Source organism: Lycorma delicatula, chromosome 5 (assembly GCF_047948215.1).
Source record: "Lycorma delicatula isolate Av1 chromosome 5, ASM4794821v1, whole genome shotgun sequence".
Lineage (NCBI taxonomy): Eukaryota > Metazoa > Arthropoda > Insecta > Hemiptera > Fulgoridae > Lycorma > Lycorma delicatula.
Window position 1 is genome coordinate 117,212,504 of NC_134459.1, and position 27,195 is coordinate 117,239,698.

The following is a 27,195-nucleotide window of genomic DNA, read 5'->3' on the forward strand; positions in this document are numbered from 1 at the left end:
ACTACATCATAGGTAAAATCATAAACATAAACTTAAATCTAAATCTGTTTTAATTGTGTTACGGTGTTATTTTTTTATAGCTAAAAACGTTTCTACTTGTACGTAAGGAAGTAAAACGAAACATGACACATGTACATATTATACAAGTATTATCATGTATCAAACTCAATCTCTAGTTCAAATAAAAAATCTAGTCACGTTGTGATGTCTTATATTTCACGTGAAATACAGAACACACATTTACCAATTTAAAACATTTTGTTATTTTAAGCAAAGCGTACCACAAATTTGCAGTTTCTGAATGAATATTTTACTCTATTTTTGTAAAAGTAGTCCACATATTGACTGGAGAACTAAAGGATATATATTTTTTAATAAAAAATAGTTCATTTGAAAAAAATATACCGTTCTACCTTATTAATTAACGTTATCTCTACTTTTTATTGTAATGTAGCAGTACGTAGGCGTGGATCGCTTAACAATTAATGATTCAGCATACAATGTCAGAAAACGAGTTATGTTGATTGATTACCTACAATATATGAAGAGCTCTTTGAACAATTAATAGGTTTTATTCTAAACTAAAAAGGTAGGATATTATTCCATTCCAGTTATAGAAGCATATCTGCACGTTTTATTTGTTAAAATAATTTACTACTATATTATAACTTCATATCACTGAAGCACTTTATTACAAAAATTTATAACTAGTATTAAATTAATAGATAAAACGGAGAAAATTACAAAATACATTGGTATTTTAATCGAAATATATCAGGTTAAGTTTGTTATCAAAATTATAATTTTTATGTAAGTAAAAAACTCGTCATTACATTTCACCTGAGCGAAACGCCCATCAAGATATTTCTGCAAGACTAGGAAGTAGGGATCAGGAAGTTGTAACTTTAACTTGTAAAGCAAGCCAGGTATCCATACTTATCAAAGGTCTGTTGGATGTCCAAGAACGCCGCCAAGCAGAATATCCTTTCCTCCAGACACCCACTGATCACTCTATGGGATTGTTTGATTGTGTAATGGCTATACCTGAACCCAAACTGGTGGTTCGGAATTATCCCCATACTCTACAACACTGGCCGAAGCCTGTGCAGTAGTAGCTTCTCAAACAATTTAGATAAGACAGATAATAGGCTAATTGGTCTGTAAGAAGAAACTTCCTGTGTATGTTGCCCAGGATTCAAGATCGTGTCCACCTGCGACACGTTCCATTCCGCTGGAAAGGAAGATGTCCCCAGAACCGCATTTAACAAATTTCTAATGTACTCGATGTATTTAAGGGGTACCATGACAAGCATTTTGTGTGTCACTAATTCAAATCCCGGAGCCTTACTTAGCCGCCTTCCTTAGTTGACTAGTTTCAGTATCTTCCTTGCAGATCGGTTGAATCAGAAAGCTGATTGGCATCGGACTCTCAAGGAAGTCGTTAAGATCCGCATCACCGAGGCTCTCTTCATTGTGGGGTCGGAACGTTATCTCTAGGTGTGAAGCAAACCGATCGTCGTCCTTCCTTCTCTGGATCGTGAGCGATCCAGATTTATTTATTTATTAATTATTATTTATAATTGGTTCAGAGGGCGGGGAGTGTTCCTGGGGATCGTTGCGGTCCCTTCGTAGCCTTTCCGTCCCCATTCAGATAATTCCTATGTACTCCTTAAATATATCTTCCCTGATAGTCCTCAACAACCTCCTCAGCCATCGCGCAGTCCTATTGAGAAGAGTCCTGTCTTCTGGCCTTCTGAAACGCTGCCGATTCTGCGAAGACACCACTTCGCGACAATTAGTTCTGTCACTTCCCTGGGATGGGTATTGTCCCTGGTTGAGTGCTAATCTTCAGATGTAGACCGCCATGATCCCTTCTGCATGATCGACGTAAAAAGTACGTAATTAATAGCCTCAGGGTATACGTCGCCTAATTAATATCCCCAGGGAATCGAGTGGGAACGGGTCAGTCAGTTTCTACTTATTCCAGTCCTGGTAAGAAACTCATTTCATTCGTCTCGTATGAATAATAAGCCTCCCTTTCCTTCTCAGAACCGTCGTGCTCAATGTAAGTAAATCGACCGAGTGGTCGGACGATGAATTATAGTTGTTTTCCACCAGAGTTTATTTCAAGATTCTTTGAGATTGGATCGGGTGTTCCTCAGGACTCTTTGCTGGGTTCTGTGTTGCATTCCATATTCGCTGCAGACATTCCGATCGTCTATGATTGCCTCGTCGCTACGTTCACCGATGACACTGCTATTCTGGCCGTTAACGAAGACCCTAGTCTAGCCTCGCACGGCCTACAAATGGCGCTAGATCATATCTGCGTGTGGCAGAAAAAATGGAGAATTAAGGTTAATCAAGGTAAGTCGAGGAACGTCACATTTGCCATGCGGAGGGGTAACTGTCCCGATGTGTACTTCGATGGTGTTTTGATCCCATAAAAGTTAATTGTGCAGTACCTGGGATTTTACCTGGATCGGCGTTTGACCTGGAGGTGTAATGTGAGGATGACACGTGAACACAAGGTAGAGGGAACATCATTGGCTGCTATTTAGGAACTCAGGCCTCTCGTTATCCCAAAAGATCTTAATTTACAAGGCTCTTCTGCTCCCAATCTAGACGTACGGTGTAGAATTGTGGGGAACAGCTAGTACTAGTAATACGGAAATTATGCAACGATTCCAGAACAAAGTAGCGAGGGTGATTGCCGAAGCGCCATGGTTCACGTGAAATGATATTTACGATTATCTGGAGTTCCTGTCGGTTCGTGAGATTGCACCACAGCGCAGTGTCAAATATCTGTAGAGGTTTGAGATTCATGGTAACCACTTTGCAATTAAACTACTCGATAAAAGTAGGGACTCCTACATCAACCTCCTCAGGACCTCCTGAGATCAACTTAAGATCTGCGCAACAGTTTGGAATCTAACACCGTCAAGTTTAATAGTGTCGTATCTAATTTCTTTGTTACTTGTCTTTCTTTTTATTCTTTGTTATTAATGTTTGTTCTTGAGGACTATATGGTGCTGAAATTAATGTTTTGTGATTTATGGCTGGGCTTGAAATTTCATATTGGACTTTAAGTTTACTTGAAACTATCCGTTGTGTATTACTTATTTTGGGGGTTCCTTAAGGACTCCCCGGGTTTTTGTCAAGAAAGTTAATTATGGCTCCGCAAGAGATCTGATTGTAATTGTAATTCGGAAAAAAATGTATGTAAAAAGCCATTTTGTCAATCACAAAAATTTATATTTAAGATATAACATCCTAAAAATTCATTAATAAATTTTACGTACTGAGCAACATGAAACAAGTAAATTTACATTAATTAACATAATTTTGCGAAAATTTATATATATGAATGAACATAAATAGATAGGTCAGTGTCATAATGCAAATGGATGTTTTGTGGTAAACCTTTGGTTATTTAATAATAATCCAAGGATAGTGATATTCCTCTGTTTAGAATGTCATTCGTCCAAGGTCGCGTAACTTGAACAAATGGTTTTAACTTTTTATGGATTTACCTAAAATGTATTTTAGGCGATCTGATTTGATGAAGGAATTTAAAACGAAGATTCCATAAGAAATTATCAGAATTTCTGTTCATATGTAGCAATGAAAAATGTTCACAGGAAAATATATTTAGACATAAAGGACGTCTTTAAAAATCTTCTCCATGGCATAAATTTGGATATACAATCCCTAATTGGGCAGTATTAGTCACTAAGTAATAAAATAATGTTTTAAATGTAATAATTTCAATAAGTAAAAAAATTGTTTATTAACCGAATGAATATACCAATAAATTGCAGTAGAAGTTAAATATTAAAAATGTTATTTGTTAAAACCTACTTACCATATTTCTTTTTTAAATACATTTAACTGATAAAGAATAAATAAACAAAAGGGCGTTCTGATAAAAGTGCTAATGATATTTGTTAAATTATATTTACAAGGTAGACGTACTGGAATAAATAATATCTCTGTTATATTATAGTTTACAATTATAAATAAACTAACTGTACACTTTTAAAATTCATTTACATGATAGAGGCACGCACTAGTAGTCATAAAATAAATTTCATGTTATTTTAATTTCTTGGAAAGAAATTTAAAATTTTCAGTATGTGGATTGTAATTTTTTTAAAAATAAATCATTTAAATGTATGTAAAATCATAATAACCGATTTGTGCCATATAAAATCATATGGGACAATTACAATTATATCATAATTACCGTTTGTCTCTTACTGTAATTATGTTGATTACTGGAAAGTCATATGCCATTATATTATCAATTCTACATAATATTTTAGTTAATTACTTTTACCAATCAGTACTACTAAATCAGTCTGGTCAGAGTTGAATTTTCCAAGTAAAAATGAAATAACCTTTTATTAGTAGAAAATTATAAATAAAATACAATGATTTGATAGTTATGTTTTGATAAAAGTAAATTTTTTGTGTAATATTAGGGAGAAATATACAAGACTTTAATTTGAGTTAAAACAACTTTCTATGACCAGGAAGTAGACTCGACATATAAGCATGAAAATCATTACACGAGTGAAAATTCACAAACTTACAGAGTTTGAATTAAAAGAGTTATTATATCTTTGCATGATTAATTAATGGATGTACGAAGTTATTAAATAAACTTTAATTATATTTTCTTAAAAAAACAGTTTGAATTCTTTTTAAAGAAGCTTCAATACAGTGTAAATTTAGCACCTGTTTAAACAAATTTACAATTCTGCTTCCATTACTATTTAGGTTTTAATATTTATATTGGATTCAGTTGTCTAGCCACCGTGAACACAAAAAAAAAACATATACGGAAAGAAAAACATATTTATCCATTTATCCTTAATTCAATGTAACTGCCTTAATAGAGAATTCCACATCAAAATCTACAGTCCTACGGGAAAGTCCTACAGACAGGTTATTATAGATGATTCACATAATTAAGGTAATTTGTGTTTTTTCTAATATGTTTAAATATTTTGTATTACAAACTGAATATTATTTTTAAATTATAGTTACCAAAAATATATTCCAAACAAATAGCTCATGAGTACGTTAAATAAAACAGTAAATATTAATATATAATTATATAAATTTTATTATTAAACAATTTAATATTACCTCTAAACATAATTTAAACGTTAAATAAAATATAATGCTTAAAATTTACATAATTTCTACTAAATTTCAAAATAAATACAATAATATTCTAAATTCAATTAATTAAAAAAAACAACAGGTTCAAAATAAAAATTAATCAACTTAAAAGTTAATAATTGTAAGCATCACTCTTACACAAGTAATAATGTAGTGGACTGGAAAACTGCGATATTGTTGTTGAAGAATTCACTATCAGATAACTTCTATTTGATTGATGTAAGTTATTATGTATATTTATGCCCAAAAATAAATTTTAGATTCGTTACTGTGGCTATATTAGAATAATTCTTAATGTCTGAATTTGTTTTTTTTTTTTGTTAATGTTACATGAGATTGCATTAACATCTGATACTTAAACGAAACGGTATTATTTCTGATCTTTTCTAATGTCAAACATAATCGACTCTTTAAATTTACGATTATGTGGTATCTAGTAAAGATACAATCCTATTCTAAGTTTTCGATAGAAATTGATTCATTTCGAAAAAAGTAAATAAAAGATAAGAAAACTGTTTTTTTTTTATACAATCTGAAATAGAAACTTTTTCTATTTCAAATCAAACCTATCAAAAATATTATCCTGTAATGCTTTTTCATCATTGAATTTTTATTAGAAATTTTCCACTATGGAATTACGGAGCCCAGCTAATACTGTTGTAAGATATATGGAATTAAAAAAAACTTCTGCCATATATAAAATTACTCAGATAATATACGATATATTTTAGTTGTTTTAATTTCAGATAACATAATAAAAAAAGGAAATAATTCTAAATTATATTTCAAGAGTATATGAAAAGTATTCATAGTAAAAATTGATTTTTTCTTAATGGAGTAAATTAGAATGAATTTCATTTTTCATGAAAGAAAAATCTGTATAAAATATAAAAATAAGGAAAAATTACTGCATTCGTAAAATCATATAACGAAAGATCACCTAAGCATAAATGTTTTTTCTAACATATTCACTGTATTTTATGAATACTTTTAATGCAAAGAAAAGTATCATGTGTTACAGCAACAAGAGTTTGTGATGCTCACAAATAATAATTAAAATAATAATAATAATAATAATAATAATAATAATAATAGCAATAAAAAGGAAAGAGTTTTTGTTTTCTCTTTAACAGTGTTAAAACACAATGTAAATGGAAGTAATTATACTTCCTCTTCAGATTATTATTTCATATAATATTCAGTAAGTAAATTTAAGACATCTACTAATTTATTGACTCTTTTGTTTTCATTCTAATTTCTAAAAGCGGGTGAACTTTTTGTTTTTTTCTTATCTTCTTTTCCACCTTCAATTCATTTTAATTAAATAATACTTTTTGACTCGTCAGAATAATCTTCTATAAAGAGTCAGTAAAAAGATTAATAAAGTACATTACAGGTTTATGCATTTTTAGATCTAAATATAATTTTAATTAAATCAATTACTGTTTATATTTGCAGGTCATTATATCACATTGAGAAAGTAGTAGGTTAATTAATTAAACTAACAAAATCGTCTGTGAAACCAAAACTAAGAGCAGCAGATTTTATTTATCTTATTATAACGACACAGCCACTTTACCATCTGTTCAGCAAGATAATTGAACAATAAGTAAATATGATATATTTGAAATAACATTAAGTTGCTACAGACCCAGCGGCTTGGGACTTAATAATGAAATAGAAGAGCACTCCGTGCGGGCAGACAATAAACTCATCTAACTGAAACGATGAGAGAAAGCAAAAATATTGTTTCTTAGCAAAATTGAAAAATCACTGATCGTGTTATTTAATAAATTGATCGCCAAATAATTCGGAAGCCGATCCAAACTATTTTAATACCGTAGGCTGATCAGAGACATTTCCTACCAAACGGTTCGCAACTTAAGATCATTATACATAAGGCTATTTACTTATGTAACAGGGTCTGTTGAGCAATTTCCGTAATGTTTTTGTTTGGTATCGTACAAGAATGCCAATACTGAAGTTGCATGCTGTATCCCATAATTCAAGCCCGTAAGTCCAAATAGACTTCAAAACGGATTTATAAATCAATAATTTACTTTCTGCTGAAAGCTAAGATCTATATCCTATCAGCCAGTACATGTGTTTAAACTTCAGACTGTTTCCGCTTAGAAGTGATATGTTTCGCCCAAGTAACTCGTCGATCAAGATGAAAACCCAAATATTTACAGTCTTGAAATTTCGGAATAGGAATACTGAAATAGGAACAGGAGGACAGTGTTCCTTACGAAAGGTGAACGTGACGTGCTTTGATTTTATTTTGTTTAATTTTGTTCTCCAACATGTAAGCCACGATTCAAGGAGAGTGATATAATCTTTAATAAACCGAGTAGTCGGATTTTCATGGACAGCAAGAATTGCAGTATCGAGCAGTGCAGCACTAAAAATGTAATTAAAAGTTAAAATAAAAAATTAAACTCCGTGTTAAAATCAAAATTTTGAGTACTTTAAAAAGATTTACATTAAAAATAAAATATCTCAGTTTTATGAATTTAAAATAATGAATACTGTGAAAAGTAGTTACTGAAATAAAATTCAAAAGGTGATGAAGAACTGTTTAAAGATTATTAAAAGCTTGAAATAAATAGACATTTTGATTATAAATCTTATATCATCAGGAGATATAAAGAAATTAAAAAAGATAACAATTTGTAGAAATACAAAATATAAAAATAATACTAAAAAAATATAAAACAGTAACAAATATTTTACCTATAATATATTTAAAAAAAATAAAATATTGAAAATTAAAAAAAAAAAAAATTACCAAATATTTCACCCAGACTGGCCAGTAAGAGCAGGAATGAGAGTTTGGTTAGAGTATATTGTAACTTTATTTTTAAGATGAACTTTTGAAGGCAAGATTTTATTTGTTTTTTAGCTGAGCCCAGTTCTTTTAGATTCTGAATTATGTTGGAATTTTTCTAGGTTAAAATATAAAATAAATTACTTTATTCACGACTAAGCAAGAATTAAATAAAAAATAAAGCTTCAAAATAATATTTTAAATTATAACTAAAAATTATTTTATACAAAGCTAAGGTAAATATAAGGAAAGATTATATTCATATTTTATAAATGTAATAATTATTGTAAATAATCATCTGAGATAGCACTTTAAATCTTCTTTGAATTTAGAATACTTCTAACATCATACTTTCATTACTATTACCATTATATCTCTTTTATCTTGTCGATATTTTTTAAAATATTTGATATATACTGTAAACGGTGAATTATTACATAATCTATCAGTATATATAAAACAACAGTCCAGACTGACTGACTAACTGATTCATCGACACCCAACAAAAATTACTAAAGATAAACTGATTAAAATTTGTATACACCTTCTTCTTACGGGGTAAATGAACATAAAGGAAGGATTTTTTGAGATTCCTAGTTTTAGGGTTAAAATGGAGTACCAACAAAATTAACAATTTTTTTAATATCTCGATAAAAAACGAAGATATCAACTTGATTTTTGGTGTACATAATCTTTTTATAAACATCTAAAAACCAACTTGTAAATTTTTTTAAAATTTGAACTTGAGAGGGGATGAAAAAAGGTAAAAATGTCGGACAATGACTTTCCCGATTTTCGACTGTACTAAACGAGTTATTCATTCGTTTTGGCAAGTAAATGCTCTTCAGATAAATATTTAAAAACCATTTTCGGGTTTTTTGAATTTTCATATTTTAAGAAGTAAATATATAATTTTTTTTAAATATTTTTGAAATCATTTTATGATATCTCTATTAAATCAATCTTTATGGAATTTGGTAATATTGTGCTGATAATTTATGTTTATAATTGTGAATATGTATTTCACGAGGGAAAATTTAATATCCAATTAATGGGTCTTGTATTGTACGAAGTGTTTCTCTGAAGAAATTATATCAATACAGTGATAATTTTTATAGACTGAACCATTTAATTGTTATTTATCATTATTATTCTCACAAGTATGAGTTTAATGAACAGGAAGGATTAGGAGGCAAAGCTCTAACCGGCTAAACATCTCCTGACCGCGAGGGGAAACGCAAGTTGCCGGGATTGATAGTTAAATATAAAAATAATGAAATATAGTATTAACAATTGATTTCAAATTCAGTCTTATTAAATTGAGTCTTGTTTGATAATTATTATAAACAGTATCAATTAATGTATTTGCAAATATTTTTAGATTTATTATAAGGTTGATTGGATATGTATCACATCAGTCTATATTTGAACTAACTGGCTCATATTTTTTTATATGGGAAATAATAACTTTCTTTCTAAAACACTAAACAGTATATGATTACAAGTGAAGAATGTTTGATGCAAGATACATAATTTTATATTTGAATTGATTTTTCACGTAATTCAACCAACAATGTCGATTTGAAAGTTTGTTTGAAGATTTGAAAATTTTATGGAATATAAAAAGCATGTATGGGAAAGAAAGATCAGGGAGTTTAGGTAAGTAGAAGCTATAAAATGAATTAGCCAGCTCTTAAATAATTTATTTAAGAAAAGTTATGTATTATGAAAATTCAGTTGTACAAAATATTAGTGACGTTTGAAGTAGATTCAAGAAAATAAATTACGGTATTAATTACAACGTTTAAAAAATTAAAATTCATAGTTACACATTAGTGTAAAGATACATCTGATCCAAAATTAACATGAGTTTCAATCATAACAGTTAATTTTGAAATTATTTAAAAATAAAATTTAGTATAATTTTGTATTGCTAACTATTCAATATAAAATTCTGGCAATGTAATTATAAATTTTTTTTTGGTTGTATTTTGCTAGTGGCCTCCTCTCACTAACGAAAAAATGATGCGGCTGTGTCCTGTAATACCCCCATCCATTTTTTAAATTTACGCATTTCTAATGTAAGAATAAAGTTAAAAAATCTGATGCTTTAATTAATTTTTTTCCTTAGGGGATTCCCAGTGAGGTTTTTACCAAAATGCAGCTATTTCCAAATAGTAACAACGAATTAAAGGGGAACTACAACCATCCCCTAATCAGTACTTAGTTTTTTGTTTAAATTTAATAGAATCAATGACACGAAAATATATTTTACGATTCCAAATTTAGTGGTATCTTTTTACCCATTAGAGTAGTACTAAGAAAAATAAAGCTCACACACCCAGACAATCTCTCAATTCATTCATAGAGAATTTCATCGTTTTTTTTTTGAAGTTTCCATTCAAAATCCCTCAAAATGTCCAGAAATGCAACTCCGAGAAAGCAAAATCTGTATTTGTTCAAAAACTTTTATCTAGTGGTGTTTAAGAGGGCTCGAAAAAATAAATTTATCATTGGCAGTTTACGAAGCACTGATCTTATTTACTAATTTGTAATAGAAATATATTTTTTCGTACCACAAATAATGGTTGTAATTAACCTGGCATGAAACACATATCACTTTCGAAAACACTTTAGCTATTCTCAAGAGCAATATTCTCACGCCTGATTATGCCTAGAAAATGTCACGTATGAATTAAACTTAATACTTTTTCATATTAACAAAAAAATCCGGCCAAAATTAAGGGAACATATTATCCATATAAATTCACTATCTACTTCACAGAAATTTTTGAACGATAAACATCATTTATGTTTCTGAAATCTCTTGGTAAGAATAATTAAAATTCGCGAAAACACATAATAAATACTGGAGAAGATAATATAAAAACGATATACCTCTATGCAAAGTGAATCAGTGAAGTTATGTACACTCTTTCTGATGTGAACAACGTAATTACATACACTGCCTCAAATCAGTGTAAGAAACTGTAAGAAATCTTCGTTAGGAAAATAAAAAAAAAAAAAAAACAATACAAATGCCTTTATTTAGAGGGGTAGACTATTATTTTAACCTAAATAATTAACCATATTTGAATTGTGGTTTTATTTTGAAAATTTAGGGTTGCAGGATGAAGTTAAAAATTAAATAAATTGATAGACTTTGAAATGAAGAATTTTGAAGAGGAATAGGAAAAGAAAAAGTTACGACAGAATATTATTAACAGATGAACTATGAAGGTTTTGACACAGAATATTTATCTGTGAAGCATACTTCACAGTTAAATATTTTTCACAGATAAATATCTGTGCATATTAAATTGATATTGTGATTTTTTTTTAAATTAAGGTTTCCCTTTCGGCACGCTGGAAGGCGGAGGTAGATTTCACTGATGCTAGGTAGGGGATAAAAAAGATTTCTACCTTAAAGTTAAGAAAAACTTCAAATTTACTAAATGCAACAATGGTTGCATGTGAAAAAAGTTTCACATGTTTACCATACGACAAGCTCCATCTTCTTACAATTCCAGCAAAATTTTGGTCATCCCTTGCCTTAAGGGTTGGTCATATCAAAAGTTGTTTCAGACAAATGTCTTAGGTAATGTTTAGAGGACTAACGAGCACTTTAAACCGATTCGATGCTGTAACTATTAAGGGAGATATGATATTTTTTGTTTGAAAAGTCCATTTTTTCCACCCCGTGGGCCAATAGTTGGTGATATCAAAAAACTTTACTTAAATAAGTTTTAGGCCTTTATCCAAACAATAGTTGAAACATTAAACTATAATTTTATTTCATCGAAAAGTTTTAGAGATATTTTGTTTTTTTCAAAAAAGTCATCCCATTTCAACCCCCATGGTCCGATTTTGCCCATTAACGAACTCGACCAAGATTTTGGGTTGATATATTTTATGTGCATATTTGAAAGTGATTGGCGGAAAATTACGGCAGTTATCGTGTCTACAAGAAAGTGAAATACATATATAAATATACATACATATATATATATATATATATATATGTGTGTATGTGTGTGTGTGTGTGTAAACTTTTGAACTGATGGTGGTTTTGGGGTCTGGAGTATGTGAAACACGAAGATATGTCGAAATTTTCCGGAAGTCGAATCACGGTACCAATTACAATAGGTAGCTTTCTTATGAAATCTACCTAAAAGATAAATACTATCAATCATTTAAATTTGTGATGACTAGTAACAAAGATTATACTGTGGGAATTTTAATTGTTTCCTAAAATAAATGAAAATTTAATAAATTTTAAAACTTTGTTAATTAACCTTACTGTTTTTTTAATCATTCATGACTGTATAAACTTCTATTTTCTACATTTACACTTAACTGGAAAGAGGTCACGTAACAGTATTTACATTAAGCTGGATTCTACTAGTAAAATTTATTGTGTGCCATTTTCTAACTATAAACCTAAATTAGAACAAACCGAATTAAATTCTGGAGGAATATACATTTTTTTTATTCATCCTCCCCCCAAAAAAAGGTTTTTGAATTTTATTAAGATATTTTGTTGATTTTTATAAAAAATTGAAAGAAAAAAGTAATATTTATAAAACGGAAAAAATAAAATATCTTTTGTTGTGCATAAATATTAACATTTAACCTAGGTAATTTATAAACTGAAAATACAAAATAAGGTTATTTATTTTCAAACAGTTAATATGACAATAAAAGCTTCTCAGTGAGCATTTAAATAAAGATCGGAACTAATGCAATTCGTCTATCATATACTTAAACAAAGTTGATTCTATTACATTTAACTGTAATAATGGACGCAGAATATAGTGTATAAATACTACATAAAAACATCTTATATCACAAATTTAAATTCTTTTAATCCATATAATGCGAATTAATAGTAATAGACACAATACATGATAATTCAAACTATATTAGAGTAGTAATTTGATTAAAATAGTTTATTAGTTTAAAATTATTTAAAATTTGTATAATTAGAGACAGTCACTTTGTTTGAATATCCCAAAAATTAAATTTTAACGTTTTACTTTGTACTGCTATAAAATAAATTTAAAGTTATTTATTGCTACCAGAACGTAATTGTAACGTTATTTTTGTTCCAATAATAAAACTACTAGAGTTTATAAACCTCGAAACATTTAAAAAAATAATCCTTTGATTCTTCTCAGAACTGCATTTCACCGAACTACAGTTACACTTCTCAGATTTATTGTTAGTAGTTGAATAATTACCCTAATTATTTATATTCGAAACTTGATGAATAGTCTATGAAAAACTGGTTTGAAACTGATGGTAAAATTATTTTATTTTACATAGTCATTAAGAAAATAGATTACATATAATCTCTTTTATTCATCACATGATCGCACAAATAATAATCCTTGCATTGAAAATTCATATAACAGTATTATTTCATAACTAGAATGGCCCATAAGTATTAAAACATACTTTAACGCGCCGTAACTTCTAGCAGTGTAGGCATGAAAAGAAAACAGATCGCTTATTTTGTAACAAACGCTCTTTAATATCGGTTTTCCATTGTGTGATCAACTTGCGTAAAATTAACGTCAATGCAGGCCTGTAATCTCAAAAACACATTTTTACACGATTTTGCCCACAGTTCATGATTAACAGCAATAAATTCCTCAGTAATCTCATTCTTCAAATCCTGTAGGGTGTTGATGTTGAGGGAATAATTTTTTCCTTTAAATAGCCCCACACGAAAAAGTCTAGTGGGGTGAGGTTAGTAGAACAGACAGTTCAACAACTGGCTTGCGACGTCCGATTCAACGTTCAGGGAATGTCTGGTCCAACCAATTCCGTACTTTTGTGACATAATGAGAGGAAGCTCCATCCTGCTGCTAACACAACTGATCAAGAGGTCTCTTCCTTGGAATAATGGGTTAACGGTGTCCCTAATGAGTTCCAGATATTTCTCACATTGAAATCATCTTCAAAGAAAAAAGGGCCAATGACTGGTACTTAACATCTCCATAGACCATGATGCTGGGACTTTTATCGTCGTATTAGACTACCATTTATGGATCCGACGTTCATCAGAATACACAATTATGTCTGCTTAGAGTACCGGACAGGTGAAATTTGGCTTCATCAGCCCACACCAAACCCAAACTGTGCGTCCTCTCATAACTTGGTAAGCCAATCTTCAGCAAACTGCAGGCGATGATCAGTAAAAAAAACACCTTTTTGGAACATTGCAACATGACACCTCTGCTATATATTAAAAGTTAAACCCGTCAGAAAATGTATTTCTACAAGAGGTTATGGCCATTCAATTTGTGGTCTACAACTTACGGGCCACTTCGTACTATTATTTTAAAGTTATAGTTTTAATGTAACGATAAAATCAGCATAAATTATGTCTTTAATCCTAACATTTTTATCACTGTTGCTAAATTCATAGATGATGTATTTATTTAATAAAATTTTATACGAAAAAATGAATTACTGTAATAGAATAATGATCAGAAGCAATAAAAACAATTTACACAATGTAATTGTTGGAATTAGTAGTTAGTATCGCAAAGTTATGAAATAAATTTTTTCAAACAAAATTATATAAAATTAATTTTTAATTAGCTTTAAAAGTGCATAATAAACTATTTTATTGACCCATTGTTTTATTTAATTTTTCATCATTATTACATTTTTCACTCTAAATTATTTATTTTTTTTGTTTTTTATTGTTAAAATTTTGTTTCGATGAATCCCTACATAGTTAAAACTACGATCTTTTGATATGAATTTATTTTTAATTACCTTCAAAATTCTTACCTTTGCAATTAGTTTCTGTAGGCTTTCATGCCATTTTACTCAAAATCAAATTACCTATAAGTTTCCTTTAAAACACGTTGTAAATATTACCTATTTAACACAGGTATTTTGCTCCAAACATTAAATAATGGGTTTTTTCAATTCCAATGATTTATCTTACCCCAGATTTCTCGAAAAAAAAAATACACTTTAGAGACCAATTTTTTCAGGTCAGATTTCATAAAAAATCACTAGATTTACCCCTTAACTTGTCCTAAGAATTGCAATATGAATTAATTTTACCGAAGTAGAAGAAATTAGGGCAAAATCAATCATCAAACAGAATAAGTAGAAAGTTCTGAAATTTTATTATATTCTTCGTAACGCATATATTTTGTTTTTATGGAAGAAATAAAGTTTTAATTTTAATAAGCGTTTTATTTCTTATGTTTTTAACTGAATTTATTAAAAAAAAAAAAAAAGATTAAAGGTGTTGTACTTACATAATACTGTAGATATACGCTATGAGATAAAAGTCAGATTAAGTAAAATAACAATAATAGTTACAATGAATTGAGGAACAATTGGAGGAACCCAACCGTGAAAGGGAAGTTACTGTATCTGTTATTATTATTTAAATGCCTTAATATACTACTATGACATATACACAATGACTTATGATCATTTTATTTAAGCTCAAGCATATGAGTCATGCGGCATAAAATTAAGTGAAACTCTAGAATGAATTAATCACGTGATAACAATTAATTAACAATTTAACTGTGTTAATAAAATATGACCTTTAACAGCAATAACAGACACGCATTAACAAGCCGTCTTAAAATTGTCAATAAGCATAACGTCAAACGTTTACTTAACATTAGCGGACTGAATTCTAGTATATAGTAAAATTATCAAAAACTTAATTATTTCATCTCATAATGTTTAAAACTAATACTTCTGTAACGAATATTTATCCAATAATAAAACTAAACTATCACCTAAATAATTTTAAATAAAAAAAGAAACTGAATTGCGAGCTATTTTACCTAGTTTACCCCGGATTCTAAACGCTATTAATCCCACACAAATTGATTTTAAAATTTTAATAAGTTTTGCTCATAAAACTTCTACAAATAAATAAAAATAAATCATTATGATCCCTATAAATTAAAATTTGTTTGTTTTTATCGATAAGCTAAACTACTTTCCATTTAAAAAAAAATTGAATCTTAATTCTTCATCAGAATTGGCTTACAATCTGTAATATATTTAACCCTGATATTTTAAGAATCCAAAAATTTTCTTAAAATCATTGCAACAATATTAAGTTCGATGAGAAAAATAAAACAGTGGAAAAAGTCATAGCTGTATCGTAAAAGAAAATTTTTATAATTATTGATGGAAAGATAAAACTTTCATTTTATTCAGATAAAAGCATAAAGGAGAAAAAAAAGTAAATATATTATTTTAACCGATAAATGTAACTTTAGAATATGAAGCTGTACGAAATTTAACATGTTTAATTTGTAAACATCTTATTGTCCTGACAATATCCTAACGTCCATTAAACGGATTCTATTATTAACATAAGGTTTACATACGTAAATCAATGCGTGTTTATATGCATAACAATGGACATGAAGCCAATAGTGATGCTTATCCAAGGCCAGTGGTAGGCTACTTACATTTCATCACCTAGTCCACCGGCATATCTTGATGAGAATATCATTATCATATACTTCAAGCAATCTTATTACATCATATTTAAGGAATACCTTTAAAAAAGCACATTTAAAAGACTTTGGAGATTAAAATGAAGAAATTTTGTTTTGATGCTACTGACAGATGTATCATTATTAACCATTACTATTTGTTTTAGGCGTCAGCCTTTTGTTGTAGTACGAATAATTAAATATTATTATATAATCTTAAATGATGTATCCTTTTTAACAAAACATTTTATGTGGTACCAATTTACAGTCACAATTCCTTCAATCAACTTACTTACTGCAAGGAGATACGTTATCTCGAATTTTACTTCGTCATCCACACTATACTCGTTTTATAAATTAACTCTGATTTTTCGAAATAAAAGAAAATTTTAATTCATGTATATAAAATCAAAAAAATATAAAAATAATTCAAAACTTTTCTTTCTCTCATAATAAATCTGTCATTATGTCTTATTTTAGGTGATTTAAATGTGATAAAAAATATTAATTTTTAAAATAAAATTAAACATGGGAATAACGACATATTGATAAAATGTAAATTTTCTTCATCTCGTAAAAATTTAACTGGAAGGTGTTTCCGTTGCAAGTTTAACTATTTAACGTAAAAATAAATAAAATTAATCTCGATTTATATTTGATTTTTGTTTATTGGGCGATACAGTTTACATAAATCTATCTATTCCATTATGGAATTCGGAAATTCCATAGAGAATTTTTTTTTTTAATTTAGCTAGAAATACGATTTTTTAAATATACGGATATACGTTTTTAAAAGATCTCCGATAAAAAACATCAGTAAGGTTGGAGCTAAAATAGTTTGAGAAAGTTTTCACCATATTTACCGTTGTATCATTTCGGGGAATAGGCAAAAAATGTTACCTGAAGAAAAACAGAACAATTTATTTCTATATTTCAATCGGACTAAATTGGTAAAACTATTTTATGACTTCTTATAATAATATACCTAAACAATTATGTTTTTTCGTTGATTTTTTCAGATAATGGATTTTCTCAGACTTCTATTGTTATCTTAATGTGTCTTAAAACATATAAATTAAGTCAAACGTGGTTTAATAAGAATTTTCTTTAATAAATGAAAGAACACTTGAAAAATTGCATTCTCACTTTGTTGTGAAAAATTATTTTAATCTAAGTAATTATTTTAATCTTATTAATAGGATTTATACCTATTTAAAAATTCACTTAGATACATTTTAATATATGCATATATGTATGCAACTTTGATAAAATAAGTTTACAAAACTTTCATTTTATATAGCTAGTTTAGTACATTACAATTGCTTACAAATGAGAAGTATGATTATTTAATGATATCAATTGATGGAATGAATTCAAAACGAGGTGATCAATATTTTCCATACAAATTTGGAAGGCTAATGTAAAGAGTTTTTAACAAGTGTATTATTGGATCAACATTAGCAATTTATTATTTCAAGATTGGGACTTTCTAAATTTAGTAATTATGTTTGTATCTTTATTTTTTAAAGCAATTTTCACAATGAGGCTGAGTTTTTAAAAGTTTAAATAATCTTATTATGAATAAGTAGTTTGGGCCTTCATCAGTAAGAATTTTTACAAATTGAACTTCAACTGGATTCCATTTCTCAGAAACTGAATGTATCGGAAAAATGTTTATTCTCCTTTAGTTCTTGAAAGTAATTCAGCTAAAATTATTCGTTTTTTTTTTTTTATCACAATAGCCCATTTCATGTTTAGACAGTGGTCTGATATTACAATTAATGTAGAATCCATAATACTCGTAATTTATAAGAATGTTCTATGCATTCTATTTCATCGTTGGAGTACAGTGTTGTTACATTTTTCAGATAAGAAGAGCGTTAAAAAACACTCTGCTTCACATACATCTTGCATTTAACGTGATTTATATGACTGTTATTTAATTAACTATTATTATTTTTATAGTTTTAACTTCCTAAATTACATAAACAAAAAGTTAAGTACACTTTGTAAATAAATTTTTTCCATACACATATTTAAAAAAAAAAAAAAAAAAAAAATTAAACGAAAATTACTTATTAATAAAAAACAATGTAAGGCCAACTAATTAACCAAATAATCAAATTGTTTTTATTTTAATTTTCAATATGCAGACTGCATGTCTACTTCATTATATGATAAAATCATTAAATCATTATATGATAAAAACGAATTAACGTTCACCCTAGGGAGAGTGGTCGGTTCCTCTGATAATCGACGGTTTTGTTTGTTTTATGATTCCTCGAAGGATGTCCATGCCACGGTGGGGATGGTTCTAGCGTCCCTGTGATGGATACACGACGAGACCCCACATCCGCTGTCTTTCCTGCCAGGAGGCCGCATTGGCTCATGCCTGGAACGAATGGTGTTGTTTGTTTTTAGAAGAATGGAATTCCCGGTTCGGGTGGTTTTGCCCCAGGTCTTTGGTGATAAGCATGGTGGTCTATTCACGGCATTCGACCTCAGAGGTTGTTGTCAGCTGTACTGTTGTGGTTAAGGCGACTGGGTGGGACCGAGTAGGCTCGTTAGAGTAATGGACACTCCCCCGGGCTGTATTTATGCTTCACCTTGATTCTGCCTGGGGGAGGAGATGAAAAAAAAAACAATAAATTTCAGTTATGTAATTAGGATCCTAAAATTATTCCATTATTCGTTCGTCAGTTGCTAGTTTTTTCGGGACGCTTTACAATTTAATTTATTAATTAACTTTAAAAAAATAGGTCTAAATTTTATTATTAAAACTAGTGTGTTAGTTAAAAAAAAAACCCTGTTTACAATCATATTGTATATCATCTCGGAATTTATATTAGAATATTCAAATCCTTTTTCCCAATGGATTGAAAGTTGTATGTAATGCATTATTTCCCAAGGAAATAAATACATTAGTATGAAGCTTTTACACTTTTTACATTGTTACGGTTTTTATATAGCTGTGATGGATGTAACGATTCAGATGCATTTATCAAAATCGATTTATCTCAAAGTATTAATATTTAATATAAATGTGTAGGTAAATGAGTAAAGATGTTACCTGTAGATCTTCAGCAAGTGTAGCTAAGTATTGCCTTCATTTCAGTAGATTTGAAATATTAATTTGCAACAATAAATATAGCTCAGAGTCAAAGGAAACGGAAAAATAATTCACTACTCATTTTCCTATTAATTTTACGATGAGATGATTGTTATTCTTGGAAATAGAAATTTAATTATATATGGCAATACTTATAGAAATATAATATTTATATTAAAATTTCTAATGATGTGTTTTTAATTTTTAAACAAAAATTTACACTTGATTGAATAATCACATAAGTATAAATGTTTACTGAAATTAATGAAATATTCGGTTCAAATTTAAAGTATATTTATTTTAATGCTTCTTATTCATTGATATATCTACTTTAAAGTAAAACATAACCGAGCTTTAGAGGATTGTAATGTTCACATTTGTTGGTAAACTCTCGCTTGTATCTCTTCGTCTATCTCAAACTAAATTTTATCATGATGTACTGCACGGCTGTATTATACAGTTGCAAGTTATGAGGGTATGTAAGAAATTTCATACGTCTTTGTGTGTGTGTTTGTGTGCGCATGAATTGTAGAATTGTACAATTTGAAATTAGGATGTAAAGTTGCTCCAGGCTCTTTGTGGAAGTGAATTTACTGCAAGCTCAAAGATTATTGACTAAGGATGTACGAGTAGATGCACAAGAATACACGTATGCAAATATGCATTCATACATAATACGTATAATCATAATAATACATGAAAGTAAATGTAAAATATTTTAATTAAAAAATAAAAAAAGTTAATAACTGTCATTTTATAATTTTATAAATGTAATACAAACAATCCAGTTAATAGATCAATATTTTAAAACAGATGAGTAGATGGAAATATTAATTTTAATTAAACATTTTTTTTAATGGCCACATTTAGAACATTTTCAAATATGGTAATTTTTAATACCTTTTTGGGTAAATTAAACATAGTAAGTGAGAGACAAGAAATAATTAATTAAAAACTAAAGTACATATTTTTACTTAGATGAAAAAAGAGCTAAAAAACAAAATAAATACTTTCATAAATGATATAGCTCAGGCTACACGATAACCAATTTTGAAAAAAATATTTCTAAGAAAAATATTGTTTGTTATTAAAAGCCTTACAAATTTTAATGAGGTTTAAATTATTCATAGCTTTAAATTATTCATAGGTTTAAATTATTTCAATCAAAATAAGGAAATTAATTTACTGATGGCACATAAATACCAATTTCTAAAGTATGAGATAATTTTGATATTTTTTTCATATTTATGGTTTATAATACACGCCTACTTTTAGCCAACATTCCTTCAGTTGTCAGTAAGTGCGTATACATCGTATTATAACAGGCAATCTATCAAATTTATTTTTTAATTAATATGGTTTGTATTCACTCTAATCTAAATTATAATTTTTTGTTTTGTTACTTAAACAAATCGTAGTTGGGTAAGAGATCGCCTTTAAGTCCTCCCAGTTTAAAAATTATACTTATTATGCTGCCAAAGAAAGAGGTGACTTTTGTTAATGGCTTTTGAAAAACGTAATAGAAGATGAAAAATAAATTAAAAATAATTTATAATTTATTTATAAAATAAATAAAAATAAATTATATGAAACATAAAAAAGTCAAAGAGTTTATTTACTACTTAACACGTCTGGACATTCCTACGTACTAACTTTAGCTCTGGAAAGTATCAGGAAAACAGCAATTACAATGGATAAAATCATAACGCAATCTTTGAGTGAATTTTATAATCATTTATGCAGGTTTTAAACGGGAAAGATAGTGTGGGTGCAGATTTTTTATTACATTTAATTCAAGGTAAACATCCTGTAAAGAGAGAAAGATAGAAAGATGTCAATGATTTCAGATAAAATTTGTAAAAACATCTGAGAAATTTGGCAGTACCAATTTAAGTAATTGGATGAAAACATTATATAGGTATAATTAAATTTTTAATAAAATTTAAAATAATTTAAAAATTTTTAATAATTTAATTTGAGATATCAGTATAGTATTATTAAATATATAAACAAGATAAGATTAAAAAAGATAAATAATTAATTTCTTTATTAATAAATCAACACAGATGATTGCTTCCTTTGATCGTAAACCTCTGGAAAATTACTTTAACGTAAATCCTTTGTAGCCAATATTTTACAAATTTAAAAATAAATCAAAATTGTTTAAAATCTACTGTAATGAGGTTTTTTCCTCTCTCCTCCTTCCTTCCATTCAACTCTCCTTCCCAAGGCCAGACTCGCTGTTAGCATAATTCAGCTCTATGGCGGGGTGGGGGGGGGGGTGTGCCTCTACCTCTAACCATCCGAGCGGTCACGCTGGGCCCCGTCATGACGACTCCAGCAGCACCACCAGGACAGCCGCGACTACGTCTTCTCCATGCCTTACCTCTAGTCGGGGTTCCTTCGAAGGGGTGCTCCTACCGGGTCTGTGATCTTTTAATACACCGTTTTGCCCAAGTACCCCACTTCACTTCCAGAAGAAAGCTATTTTCCCTACTATCCTCCTGGCACGTCAGGTCCTGAAGCACTTTCACTATCAAGATACAGACAATCACGCAGTCAGACACAGTCCACTCCCCGTACTGTGGCCCCACTCTTTTTTTTTTTTCTTTCCTGTTTAGCCTCCGGTAACTACCGTTTAGATAATTCTTCAGAGGATGAATGAGGATGATATGTATGAGTGTAAATGAAGTGTAGTCTTGTACATTCTCAGTTCGACCATTCCTGAGATGTGTGGTTAATTGAAATCCAACCACCAAAGAACACCGGTATTCACGATCTAGTATTCAAATCCGTGTAAAAATAACTGGCTTTACTAGGACTTGAACGCTGTAACTCTCGACTTTCCAAATCAGTTGATTTGGGAAGACGCGTTAACCACTAGACCAACCCGATGGGTTCCCGTCCTGTGACCCAACCCGCAAAATGTTTACATTTAGACCTTTCTCTCCACTCAGAGGCCCGATGACCGTCTCCGCTACAGTTAAAACACGTGCCCAACCTATCAGGGCCACCGAAATTGGCCGCAATGTGACCCACCTCCTGACACCTGTAGCATGTTGGTTCCTCATGCCTAATGCAACTCGACATAGGATCCCGCCGACCTTTATCCTTTCTGCTTTCACCAAACGAGTAGCCACTACATAGGGTACTGCTACAGTGTCATTTTTCGTATTATCATAGGCTGGACTGAGAGATATCACCTTCGCCTCAAGCTCGCCGTCTCCAGCAACCTTCCGTGTAGCCGGTAGTATCGTCAACTCCGTGGTATTCTCCTCAAGGTCTTTGGTATGAACATACACATGTTTCCTCCTCGTTCTCTTATCAACGTTGACACCCTTTAATTTGGCTTTAAAACGTTGTTGAGGTTCATTGGGAAAAAAATATTGCGGGGAAGGGAATAAACTGAAAAGGAAAACAGTTACACCCCTTACACTATTAAAACTTTAGGATAAAAAAGAATTCAAATAACATTGATGTAACGGTGAAATATATTTTACATTTAAAAGAGCCACTGTTGAAGTGACTCTACGTAATTTTGAATTATAAGAAAAACTTATAGGTATGTTCTGTAATCTTAAAGGATAAAGCTGGATAATAGTGAAGAGATGTGATACTCTAGTATTACTTGTAGTTGCTGTTGACACGAGTCCACTCCATAAGTTTCTTAATACTTTAACGAGTGTCATCATCGTTAAAACTTCATACACCTCTGTAGGATTTCCTCACGGCATGAGTGTTAAAGTTATACCGACTATTTATCATATTTTATTTACATATAATCAATCAACTTTAAACTAATAAAAATTTTTCTTATAAACTTTAAAAGTTACGGCTAATATAAGGTTAAAAATTTCATGATCAAAAGGGTAATGCTATTTATGAAAGTTTAATTTGTGTTTTCAAACGTTATAACTACGTATAGACGATCGATAAGTCCGTTATATTTTAGTTTGAAAAATTTTAACCTTAAAAATAACTTCTTAATTGTTGTATCACTTTAATTATGGGAATATGCATGACAACGTTACCAAAAAGTCATAATTTATTTATTCCTTAGGGAAAAACGTTAACGGGAGAGATTGAATAAAATAAAAGCAAAAAAATATTTTTTTGGTTTTTAAAGTAGAATAGTAAATATATTTATTAATTTTAATTAAAAACGCCTAAAAAGGAATTTATAAATAATGTTTCATTCTTTTTTATACACATCAAACGTAGACCTACATAAATGTTGACTCACGCATAAACACTTTTAAGGAATTGGGGAACATGAACCTGTAATTATAATTTTTAGCACGAAAACAATTTAAATATAATTAATTTTAGCTAAGTTAATAAATAAGCTTTAGGCTAAAGTAAATATTGTACAGTAACAATGAACTTTTTAAGTAATTATTTTACCTCATCCTGGTTGAAATATTTTAACTTAGAAGAGCCAGGTGATATTAAATGATTGAATAAGTTTTATGTTTGTCTTGAAAATTAAAAAACAAAAGTAAGGTAAAACAAATTAATAAATCATATAGAGTATTATTAAAAAAGGAAATTCAACTTTTTAGCAAATATAACTTGTATTATCAAATAAAAAAATAAAAAATACATCAAATTCTTACTTATGTTCTACTATAGTGTAACAAATAATCATTTAGTTTATTTTATATACATATATATATTTTAGAAATTTCACGAGGGTTAAAATATATTTTTATACTTTTTAGCTTTGAATCAAATTGACCGCTAAATGAAATAATACTATACATATTTTATATAACACTACATATTACATACAGATATATTTTATTTTAAAATTAAACACGAAGGGATTTAGGAACACATTAAACGGGTCTCATGATATTAATTATTTTTATTTAATATTACAATTTAATTACGTAATTATATCCTAAAAAATTTTAAGAAAAAAAATTAAATATAAGCATATAAAAAAATAAATTCGGAATAAATTATGTAAGGACTTGTATAAACTATTTCTAAAACTGATTAAGTAGTTAATGTATGAAAGAGTCAAGAACATCTGGACCGTAGTAAATCAAGATGGTAAATTTGGAAGTCAACTAATACTAAAGTTTAACCAGCTAATAAAAAAAGGAAATATTGTACTCGCATCGTATGCTGATAATTAACTTTATGCTATTCAAAAACAAAAAAGAAATAAAAAATCTTATTATGAAGCCTCTTCCGCAGGCGGGAGATGGGCAAATGATCGAAATTTAGATCCGGTGCATTGTGATCACAGTTCCGTTCCGGTACTGGCCTACCCGAAACCGCATCCCAAATAATTCGGCCTCCCGGTCTCTTCGAAATTCCACATGGCTACCCGAATTTTCGCCCATAAATCGATTGAGAGTGTCTTTACCAATACGGTGGTAACCTCGTAGAAGGTTGTTTTAAAAACACCAGTGCATACAATTAAGTCGCTGGGCACTCCGTAAATTTTGAACAAGTTCTCTATTTATATCCAACCTATGAGCCCAAACGGACACCGCGTAAGAGATCATGCTTTCGGAGACACTACAGTACACCATGTACATTTGACGGCCAAACAAATTAGGAGGTCCTAAGTTTGTGCATGACTGAGACGGCGTCCGCTGCTAGTTGGCCTAATGTGGTTGCTAAACAGGATGTTTCAAAATTTTTTTTCAGAAGAAAATAGTACAGTGTATTGTAACAATATTTGCGCTATCAAGTATGCATTTCTTCATGAATAACCTTTAAAAAATAGTCACTATTCAATTATTCTTCAAAAACTAATGAAAGATTTTCTTTTTGCACAATAGTAACAAATTTCCAACTATGCTGTTAGCGTACGTAACAAACACGAAAGAAACATGACAAAACAAAAATTGTTAAAAAAATTCAGTACAAGAAATACCGTTGGACTGTAAGTTACAATTTAAATGTTATTGCGTTATTAATGGGTTTGCAGCTCGGCTTCACTAAAAATTGTTACATTTTTGCAGGGACAAGATAAATAATTATAACAGGAAAGAATAGTCAAGAGTGATACACTTTCTTCTGGACAGAACAAAGTTTCGTATCCCACACTAGTTGACTCGGAAATAAATCTTCTACCTCCATTCGATATAGAATTAGGGATTTTCAAAAACATTGTTAAGGCAGTAGATTATAACTGTCCTGGATTTCATGATTTGAATGAAAAATATCCTTGTTTTAGTGACGCTAAATTCAGGGAAGGAATTTTTTTAGGTTCACATCTAAGAATTTTACAGATTGACAATTTGAAAAACTGTTAAGCCAAGTCGAAAACTTAGCATAGAGGTCACTTAAAAGTATTATGTTAAACCTTTTAAGAAATCATAAAGCCCCCCAACGACCGTGACATAGTGGGTGAATTATTAGAGCTATACAAATTACCTAATTTTAGGAATGTTGAATGATACCTAGTATGCTCGAAAGTACATATATTTCTTTCAAATATTTGCCTGCATATCACAAAGAATTTGCCGAGAAAGATTATATTAGAATCATGTATATTTTGTTCCTTGGCCAAATAAAAAGTCTAATTTTGTTCCTCAGTATATTAATACTTAATTCTAAAAGTGGGTATACTAAGTTTAAGATAATATGGATTTATTTTCCAACTCTAATAATTCTGCCCGCCTTCGTGGCGCAAGTGGTAGGGTCTCGGCCTTTCATCCGGTGGTCCTCGGTTTGAATCCCGGTCAGGCATTGCATTTTCACACGTTACTTGTTGTTATTCATATCGTCTTCTGAAGCAATACCTAACGATGGTCCCGGAGGTTAAAAAAAAGATAAAACAAAAAACTATAAAAATTCAGTTTTGATATAATATACTTCAAAGAAAATTTATTGAAATTGTGATAAATTGTAAAAGATTTACATTAAATATTCAGATAAAGGAAATTTGCTTCCAATGATCCAAAAAATTTGTAATACTGAAAAACGAAAAAAAATAAAGATAGCACCATGTATTTATTGATACTTACTAACCTAAAGTCAAAAACAGATATTTATAATTTAGAATGGATTATCCATATATTAGAAAACATTAAAGAAGAATTTAGATTTTTTGTTGAATATGTTACGAAATCTTGAAAAAAAAGTTAGTAGCAAAGGACAAAGACGATTTTGAAAAATATTTGAGTTTTAAATTTTTTCAGAATCTTGTAAAAAACTTAAACGTTCACAAATTAAGTTAGTGTAAATTTTATTAATTTGGTTCTAATTAAAAATGGTGGATAAAATTAGCAAATAAAATAAAATTACAATATATCCAATAATAATGACTGCGGATTCAACGTGTAAGTTGTATAACAAAGGTTAAATATTAGAGTAGCTGAGTTAATGTAAAAAAATTCATAATTGAAAAATTAATGTTTAATTAATAAAGTTTAATCAATAAAGAATTATAGAATATTACTCTAATGTAACTCATTTTCACACTTTATGAAGAAAGGCGTCTTAACTTAGATTTGAAATAAATTGAAATAAAATATAAATATTTTTGTTCGAAAGTATAATTTTTTCATTAAAAATCTGCAAACTTTTTTTTAATTATAAAATTTCTAGTC